Source organism: Pteropus alecto, unplaced genomic scaffold (genome assembly GCF_000325575.1).
Source record: "Pteropus alecto unplaced genomic scaffold, ASM32557v1 scaffold72, whole genome shotgun sequence".
In the NCBI taxonomy this organism is placed as follows: domain Eukaryota; kingdom Metazoa; phylum Chordata; class Mammalia; order Chiroptera; family Pteropodidae; genus Pteropus; species Pteropus alecto.
Window position 1 is genome coordinate 4382008 of NW_006436811.1, and position 10460 is coordinate 4392467.

Consider the following 10460-nt stretch of genomic DNA (forward strand, 5'->3'; position numbering starts at 1 on the left):
CTTCTGAGCATTCTTGTGTATTTTTCTTCATGTCCATGTCTAAGATTTATGTAGGTTTTACACCTAGGAATGAAATTACTTGATTTGAACAGTGGGTGTGTTAAAATGTATAAGATAAAGCCAAATTCTTTTTCAAGGTTTTTGTAACACATTACCCTCCAGTAACATATAAGAGTTTTTTCTTGTTCCATCATATCACTCATTTATATTTTAAAACTTCTTAACTTTTGCTATGCTAATTAAATATCTAGCATCATAGTTGTAAAATCTAGCATCATAGTTGTCTTAATTTGAATTTTATTGATTACTACGTTGTCAAAAAATTCAGAAACAGCAGAAATGAAGCAAATAAATCACTAAAGTGGTAACTGGTAAAATTCATTGCACACACACTGAAAAGACAGTTTGCAAACCAGGAACATTCAAACCAAAACATGGAATGGTGCTCTGTTCACAGAAGAAAAAGGAAGTTTTCACGAAATGGAACTCATAATCAGTTCAGAACTTGGTGTCAAGGAAGTTTGAGGGCTAGTGGAAATTATGTGGTTTTAAATATGTTAGATAAGGAAGAACACAGCTTCGTGAAACGATGATTTAGGCCCATCAGAATAAATTGCTTAATGTAATAAGTAGCCCAGGAAATCTAAAATATCCATTTCAGTATGTGATGGTGGAGAGCACCCTCTTTTCTTTTCACATCACTATTGCTTAACTGATGGACAATTACTCTTAATTCAGTTTAATGTCTGAAAGAATTACATCCATTGTGATGATTAATTTTATGTGTCAACATGGCTGGGCCACAGAGCCCACATAATGTGGTCAAATATTATTTCAGATGTTTCTGTGAGCGTATTTTTGGAAGAGATTAAAATTAAATCAGTGGAATGGCCTTTTTAAGCCTCAGTATAGTTCTGGCTAGATTGGTGCAAGGTTCTCTGGGAGGCTGTATGTGCTCTGAATCAGTGTCCAAAGCATGGTGCTGTTTCTCAGACAGCCAGGGGGCACAGGCACAGGAATGAAAGCGGGGGAGTGGGAGTCGCATCAGTTTCTATTACCCCTAGTGACCATGAGCAAAATGTTTGCTTCCCATCCCTGCGACTTTATACGCTGCTGACCTAGAGGTCTTATTTCTAGAGGGAAGAATGCTTCCATGAGGAGGCACAACAATGACTCCGTTGAACTACAAGCTGAGACTGCCACTTGGTCACTTTAAAATTTCATGACTCTGAATCAACAGGCAAAAAGGGAGTTACTGTGTTGACGAGGGTGGATGATCCTGACTATCAGAGGAAATTGGACTGCTCCCCCACAGCACAGACAAGGGAGAATGTATCTAGAATGCAGGAAGTCACTCAGAGTGTCTGTCTCTTCATATTACCATGCCTTGTGATTAAAGTCAATGGAAAATTACAGCAATCCAATCCAGGCAAGTCTACTAATAGCCCAGGCCCTTACAGAATGAAAGTTTGGGTCACCTAACCAGGTCAAGAACTGGGACCAGCTAAGGTGCTTGCTGAATGCAAAGGGAATACGGAATGGTAGTGTAAGAAGGTAGTTATTAATACCAGCTATGATCATGTGACCAGCTACAGAAATAAGAACTGTAATTATCATGAGTACTTCTTCCTTATTTTGTTATGAATATGTTTATGTGATTAATATATGAGTATATTTGTGTGATATATATATATAATACATACACATCATATATATTTACATATGCATATATAACTATCTCTTTTATTTCCTCTCTTATCTCCCTATCATGTAACATAAGCTGTAATGACTTTATGTCATAGTATTTAAGTATTGGTAACTTTACATCATAGTTATGAGATATCAAAAAGAATAAACATTATTCAAGCACTTTTCATCCTCTTCTAGGCAAAGAGTATGTTTTCTGTCGTATGTAGGATAGTTGTATCATGTTAGGTGGAAGTGTGACTTTGATTATCTTTATTTGGAGATTAAATATGGTTTAAGGAAATGCATTTGAATGCAAAGTTGACAAGATGTGCTAGGCCATGATGGTGTCCATGTATATGGTCATCCACTATTCTAGATGTTTCTGTGAAGATGTTTTTGGATGTGATTAACATTTAAGTTGGTGGACTCTGCGTGCAGCAGATCAGTCTCCATAATGTGAGTAGGAATCATGCAATAGGCTAAAGGTCTGAGTAGAACAAAACACTGACCACCCACAAGCAGGATGGAATTCTGCAAGCAGATGAGCTTCGGACTTGCAGTGTCGGCTTTTCCCCATGTTTTTTGGTCTGACAGCCTTTGGATTTGTACTATAGCATTGTCTGTACCCTGGTCTCTAACCTACCCTGCAGATTTTAGACTTCTCAGCCTTGCCAGCAGCATGAGCCAATTTCTTAAAAGAAATCTCTTCTCTCTCTCTCTCTTTCTTGCTCGCTCTCTCTCTCTCTCTCCACACGCGCACACACACACACACACACACATCCTATTGGTTCTCTTTCTTTGTAGAACACTGACTAATACATCCACTTTGGCAGACCACAGTTCAGTTTGCTCCTATTGAATGAATCATGAATCTCAAACTTCAGCACACACTATTTTATGACTGCCAACTTTTTTCTTTTACAAACAAATCTTATTAATGATTGAGAAACATTTATAAATCAGTAGTCCCTATGGCTGAGTGAAGAGGCTGAGTTTAGGGAGACAGGAAGAAACTGGGAGAGAGAGAGAGAAAGAGAGAGAATAAGAAAGGCAGGCATGTAAACATATGAGAATGTGACACTAATAGCTTAGAGCCTGGATCAGAGTACAGTTTCAATAAATGTAGAATCTATTATCATAGCCATTATTAACTGTAATTGTTATTGAATACAGAATCATACCAAAAGGAGAAAATTAGATACCCTGTGGCTATGTTGATTAAAAAATGTTCAACCATGAGAGAGCTGAATTAAAGCTGCACCTTTTTTTACAGCTTTATAATTCATCACAATGAATGTAAGAAAAAAATTATTCTTTCTAATACTGATTTGATTATACCTCCACTGATTATTATTCCATATATACAGAAATAGACAAAAACTGAAATTCTTTTTACTTTCAAAACAAACAAAAAAAGATGTTATAAACATGCATGGAAATTTGCAAATTAATATCCTAATGCTGTAATTTGACTTTAAATTTATTTTATTTCACATGTATTCAATCTTGAGTGACTCTGAAAAATAACTGAGGATCACTTACACTGTATTAGATTTTCTTATAATTCTTATAATTAAGTTTTTCTTTAATCTCTTGATCTGTCTAAATTAAACTGAAGTATGTAAACAATAAGAACTCCAGTAGTCCATCAGTTACTGCATAAAGCTCAAAGCCAAGGAACTCTAGATAATTAATAATTCTCTTTACCAAGCCTGAATTTGGCACAAAAGAAGACATAAGATACACAGAAAATTATAGCTAAATCTCAGATGTCAATTCTATGTTATTAGAAATTACATGGAATATAAATGGGTTAAACTCCCAATCAACTGTCAGAGACTTATAGAACAGATTAAAGAAATGATCCAAACTATATGCTATCTACAAGAGACACACTTTACATTAAACACAAATAGGTTAAAAGTGAAAGGATAAAAACTTACATATCATGCAAAAAGTAAACCAAAAAGAGTAGAGTAACTATCCTACCATCAGATAAAATGGGCTTAAAGGCAAAAAAAAGGAAGGTTACTAGAAACCTAAAGAAGACCATTTTAATTATGGGAAGGTCAACATATCAGAAAGATATAAATATAAATATACCTAAAAGTAGAGCTCCAAATTACATAAAGCAAAAACTAGCAGAATCAAAGTGGGGATAGGCAATGTAAAAATGATAGCTGAGGCTTCAATAACTCACTTTCAATAGTGGATAGTACAAATAGGCAGAAGTCAATGTGGGAATAAAAGTTTTGAACAATATTGTAAATCAACTAGACCTAACATATCTGTGGAACACTCTATCCAACAAAATCCCACCTCAGATGAAGAATTTGACAAGATTGCCCTTTAGAGTTTAACAAGAATACCCTTTCATGATAAAAACACTCAACAATTTAGGAATAGAAGGGAACTTCCTTAACTTGACAAAGTAAATCTATGAAAAACAACAAACATCATTTGTAATAGGTAAAGATAGAATCTGATCACCTTAAGATCAGGAATATGATAAGGAACAAGTGTTAGCTCTGGCCGCTTCTAGTCAACAATGTACTTGAGGATCTAACCAGGGCCAGAAAGATAAATAAATGGCCTTTGGATGAAAAGGAAGAAGTAGAACTATCTATTTGCACATTTCATGATCTTATGTATAGAAATCCTAAGAAATCCACTAGAAAAGTACTAAGAATAATAAACAAGTTCAGCACGGTTGAAAGATACAAGATACATACACACAAATTAATTGTATTTCTATATACCTTCAATGAATAATTGAAAAAAATTTAAAATTATATTCTAATAACATCAAATATTATAAAATAGGAATAAATTTTTAAAAAGAAGTATCAACTTTTATACTTAAAACTATAAAATATTATTGAAAGAAACTAAGGAAGCTCAAAATAAATGAAAATATGTGCCTTTTCAATGGATCAGGATACCTACCATTCTAAGGGTTGTGACTATGTAGTACAATTGGAATTCCCATGCATGCAAGTGGGAGTGTAAAATGGTATAGCCACTCTGGGAAACTGGCAAATTTAAAAAAAATTATCTTAGAAATTTGTATGTCCTGTGATGTATGTTATGATTTCCCAATTAGGAATTTACTAAAGAGAAATGAAGAAAAATGTCCATAAGAAGATGGGTACAAAAATGTTCATAACAACTATTTTCATACCAGACAGAATCTGAGAACAACTAAGATACTCAGAGAATAGGTAAATACATTGTGTATCTTTATACTTTAGAAAACTACTCATCAGTAAAAAATGATCTACTGATTAAGGCAATAAATTGCATCAATCTCAACAATATTATGACCAGTGAAAGAACTTAGGCACAAAAGATCATATATTGCATGATTACATCCATGTTAAGTTCAAAAACAAGAAGAACCAAACAAGTTTAATAGATTTTTTTTAATTGGAGTGATGTTACAGTATATATACATACATATATATATATATATACATACATATATATATATATATACACTCATACACACATTTATATTTATAAATATACATATATATGTGGCTATAGCTATATGTACATATAAGATAAATAATTAGAAATGTAATATTTTTATTAGATCAAATGACAAATGAAAGGCAGAAAGAATAAGACATATATTGTATTATTCAAGGTTCTCCAGAGAAACAAAACCAATAGAATTTGTGTACATATATACATGGAGAGGGACAGAGGGATAGTGGGAGAGAGACAGAGGGACAGTGGGAGGGAGGAGAGAGAGAGAGAGATTTATTGCTTAAATATGATAGTATAGGCTTTTTTTTTTACTAGTATAGCTTAAGAAAGAATAAATCACCACTAGCATTTGCTGCTCGCTGTGATCATACTAACCTTATCTTCCACAAAGAGGTTGTTGACAGATAACTACTATCCATGACATTACAGAATTGGCACTGTCCATTTCCCTCTAACTCCAGTCATATTATATCCCCATTGAACTCTAGGAAGAGATGCAAAAAAATAACTCACCAATATGAGAAAAAAATCTGGCTGCCTTAGGTCATACTCAGCAGAAGATTAGAGCTGCAAAAGAGGGAGCCAATATTATAGAGAAGAGACCAGGAATAAAATATTCTTCATATATTCTTTGTAGTCATTAATGCTGCTTTTTTCTCTCACATGACAGAGAGTGTATAGGCTGTAAAAGAATGTCTCAACCATCACAAAGCCTGCTATTGATCTTTTTTTTTTTCTAAAATATACCACCTTATTTACCTCAATGCTCATTTTTTTTTAAGTTTTTGCTTAACTTATTGGGTATTTAATTGGAAATTTTGTGATATACATTACCATTGCAACTACAAAGTAGTAGCATTTAAATGAATTTTAATGCAAAGAAATCAGTATAGCATAAGAAAAGTTAGCCATAGGTTTGGGATGATAACAATATAATGGAATTTCAGAAGAAAATGTGACAGGTACTGTAGTTTGGCTCCCTCGACAGCAAATGGCTTTTACCCTGCCTCTCAAATAGAGGCTGTAATTATTTTTTTAACCCCCTTGGAACCTAAGAGTGTTCATGCGATTCACTTCTAGCCCACAAAATGAAAGGAGTGGTCAACTGGCCCCACCTTGCTGGCTTTTCCTTCTTCTTTTCTAGAATGCTGGTCATTATTGGGAGTGCAATAGTCATTGTTAAGGAAAATGTAGCAGAAGATAGAAGGAGACCATTCCCTGTCATTAGGCAAAATTTCAGTCTTAGAGTACCACTTGAGGATTTGTTTTTGCATGAGATAAATAAATTCTTACTGGCTTGAGCTACTATAATGAAGTCTCTCTCATGAAAAGCTCTAATATACTGGAAAAAGCCTTGAGGACAGTATGATCATAAATACCAAAAATACGAAGTCTATTTTCTCTAAGTTTTAAATCATGTCCAACATTATTAGGATAATGGAATAAATTTTAAAATGTGCATGAATTCATTTGGTAGTTTAATAGAAAATTCACTTGGTAAAATTTAAAAAAAACTACTATTTTTTATTTTTTTATATTTTAATATTTTATAATACATCTGATGGAAAATCAATATTTTGAAAATCTCAGCTAGATCTATTAGTATTATTTAGGAACTCCCAGATTATTCTAAACAAATATCTTAGTGACACTTTCTGCATTTAGCCCTTATTGCCTGTCATGGTGAATTCTAGTCACCCAAACTGTTAATTGATAATGACTTATGACCATAAACAAAGCTTGTCAGTTCTGGCTCTCAGTCCACTCATTGATATGCATGCAATTCTTGATGAGCAAGTCATCTGCTCTGACATTTTCTTGAAGCACTGATAGTCATCACTAAGTACACCCCTGCACATTATAGACAAGCACTCGATTTTTAAAAGGTCTAGGTGTGAGTGAAATTATAAACCAGGAGTTAGAGAGCTTTCACATTCTTGAATTGAAAAAACACCCCAAATTCTCAACTCACCCTGGAAGATGAATATCCTGATAAAAAGGGGCTTCTTGTCCACATGACCTTCTCCATCAATTCCTGAATGTCTCGTGGGGGACCTCTCACTCTATGTTAACACCACTCCTGCAGCTGTGCACAGAGAATCAAGTGTAGACGAAACCTTCCCTTTCTTCCTCCTGGAAAAGTTGAAAAGAAGAAGAATTTTCAGGAAAGCTTTACTAAAGAATAATAATACCCATTACCAATTGAATGATGTAAAAACTGGTTTTTAATGTATAGCTTATGCACCACAATGAAATCTTTATTTCATTTAAGATATCAAGTTGAAAAATCAAAATATACTAGCCTGGGTCCTTTACTTCTTACCACCCATCCTATCATTTACATCTACCAGTCCTGAAGATATTGGACATTTAAAGTCTACCAAGAAAAGCAGCCTGTGTTGCAATCTATCTAAGACACACTTATTCAATTCTAAGTCTTAGTAATAAGAAAAATGTTCTTTTTAGTGGGAGGATTATATGATTTCAACATTCTGGCAGACACTCAGTTCTATGTAGCGCCCTCCTTCTCCCTCCCCCCTCCAAAAAAACTATTTTCCATTACAGAATATTATAATATAGATTAATGAAATAAACATTTTATTAAAATAGAAATAAAACATATCAAACAATTTATAATATCACTCAAGACCAGTCTTTGGATTTCCAACATTTTGTATGACACTCATTTATTTAATAAAACACTATCTTACTATATGAGCCTAAATGTGCCTAACATCATCCTTTGTGCTTTAGGGAAATAAAAATGGGCATATCGTTAACACACTTTACATTTTAGGAGTTCCCAACCTATCAAAATGGATAAAAATATAAGTATACAAACAAACAATTAAATACAGTATAATATGCAAGATGAATTTTAAGGTGATTACATTGTATAGTAATAGCACATTAGAGAGGTAGGTACTTCCCTTGGAATGGTAGAGGGTATCACTGGGTTGCATATAGGTTTGATATTGGATTTACTGTTACAAACAGGAAAAATATTCCAAGCAGAAGAGCAACAATCCCATGCTCTCCTTCCCAGATTAGATAGACCATCAGAACTAGTTGAAAGGTGATTTCATCATTTTTAATTAGTGATTTGGCTTGAAAAATTACCTTAATCTGAAGCAAAATCTGATATTTAGTCAAGAATTAATTTTCATGAAAATAATTCTGTCTTTTAGATGTGTATCAATATCTGTTTTTCTCAAACATGTCAATCTTTGTCATGTATTGAAGAAAGTAGATTAAATTCATGCAAGAGGCAACAATTTCTTCCTACACTGAAATACTGCGCTAGTGTCGCCTGATAATTTTCTCCAAGTGCATACATCCAAAGTGTACTGTAAAGTATACTGTAAGGTAATCTCAGTGAGGACATCTCAATTTTTAGTTGTTTTGCTCTTTTCTGTTTCCCCAGTGTTTAGTACTGCAGACCGGCCACCCTTAATTCTAATTATATTTTAAATAGATTTTTAGAAACATATTTTCCGGCAATTATGGAATTTAAAATTAAGTTTTATTAACATCCTACTTGATATAAAGTAATGAAACAGGGTAAACAGAGATCCAGCTAATAAGGAGTGAGTTACACAAACACTTCTAGAGAAACTCCAGTTTCAACGGAGAAATGGAACATATTCACGAAACAGCTTAATAGCTATAAGTGAAAATTCAGTATGTTCAAAAGTCATATATTTAAACAAAATAGGCAAATATGAAGGATATGAAATATAAAGAGACAATATTAAAGTGGTATTAAGGCATAAAATTTTCCAAAGATAGTAGTATCTCCATTAAAAATTCAAATGAAATCTAACCTAAAGGAGAATTTGTGACTCTGTGATGCTGTAGAAAAGATAATGATAATTCATTTCTTTAAAATGTTCCCCTTTTCTCCTGAACTGAATAATTTGTGACATAAAAGATAAAATTATAGAAGTGTATACATCACATTTCCTATGTTCTAGTTCTTAGATCTCCATTCTTTGCTGGTCTATTATTTTTCAAATACAAAAACTGGCAAGTTCAATTAACAGTACAAATTATATGTGCTCTTACTCAACTGGTCTCACAGTTCCACATTCACCTGTTTACATTCTGCTTTGTGGTGCTAGAAACTCAAACAGTATTTTTTTTTTCTTCCTTTTTTTTTTTTGCCATGGTAGGCTTCACCAATAGGGGGTGCTAGTGAAAGACTAGAAAAGAGAATGCAGTAGTTGTAAAGGTTTGTTCCTTCCTATCGGCATCATCTTCACAGGTTTTCACTTGGCAACTGCATTTTTTCCCAGTTTCTAGTTGTTTTCTACCCTCCCAGAATCAGTTTTATTTTGCCTCCTCAAAGATAGCAGTCCCAGCCAGACTTTTCAAATGTCTGAGTCTTAGTTTCAAAGAGACAGACTTCTAGTTTCCTTAGGCACCAGCACTAACAAAGCACCAGCTCTTGTTCAGATGATAGAGTCTCTTCTTATAAGCTTCTGGGTTTTAATAATCCCAACATCTTCCCTTTGTTCTTCCAGCCCTAGTAGCAATGGCTCCTTCTTGCACTATGGTTCTAGATCTGGTCAAGATCTCCTTTTCTCTTTGTAATACCTTGTTTATTGACATCTAAAACTAAGTCTATTCTCCAACAGGAACTCCATTGGACTATGAAAATGCCCTATTGTGGTTAGGTTTGTTGTAACAACTTTTAATATTCTATGAAAGCATATAGTCCTCAGTTGTAATAATTTTTTGAACATGGAGCTTAGAACTTCTGGAATTGCTCATATCAGTTTTGCTTTGATCACCGGGATCACTTATTCTTACATGAAAACTGGGACACTGAAATGCTAGTGTTGTGGTTATGTTCATGGAGTGTGGGGTCAGACTACAGAACTTCAGTCTCCATTTTCATCATTTATTAAATGTTCATTATTTGGCAAATTTCTTAACATTTCTGTTCTTCGACTTCCTCACTTGAAAATTGGGATATTCATTGTGCCTCTGTTGCATAGCTATTGTGAGTAATTTATTATTCAATATATTACCAAGCTTAGCCTAGAACAAGTATTTAGTAAAAGTTATCATCATCGTCAGTATTATGCCACTTTAAAACTGATGGTTTTCTTGAAAATGTTGAAAATTAGACCCCTTCCACATCTGATTAACATATAAATTAACATCTGATTAACATGTAAATGAACTACATTCATGCTGAATACAATTTAGTCCCTTTTCTCTTCAACAGATCTGGTCCTCCTTTCCTTGATTCAGGTTTATTAAAAAACTTATTT

At 33.6% G+C, this 10460-nt stretch overlaps 1 non-coding gene across 1 annotated transcript; it reads left to right on the forward strand.

Moving 5' to 3' along the window:
* Positions 1–761: 761 nt before the first annotated feature.
* LOC112481528 lies at positions 762–822 on the forward strand. Its single transcript, XR_003046907.1, has one exon. It is a non-coding gene; the product is annotated as a small nucleolar RNA SNORD66 (small nucleolar RNA).
* The last annotated feature ends 9638 nt before the right edge of the window (positions 823–10460 follow it).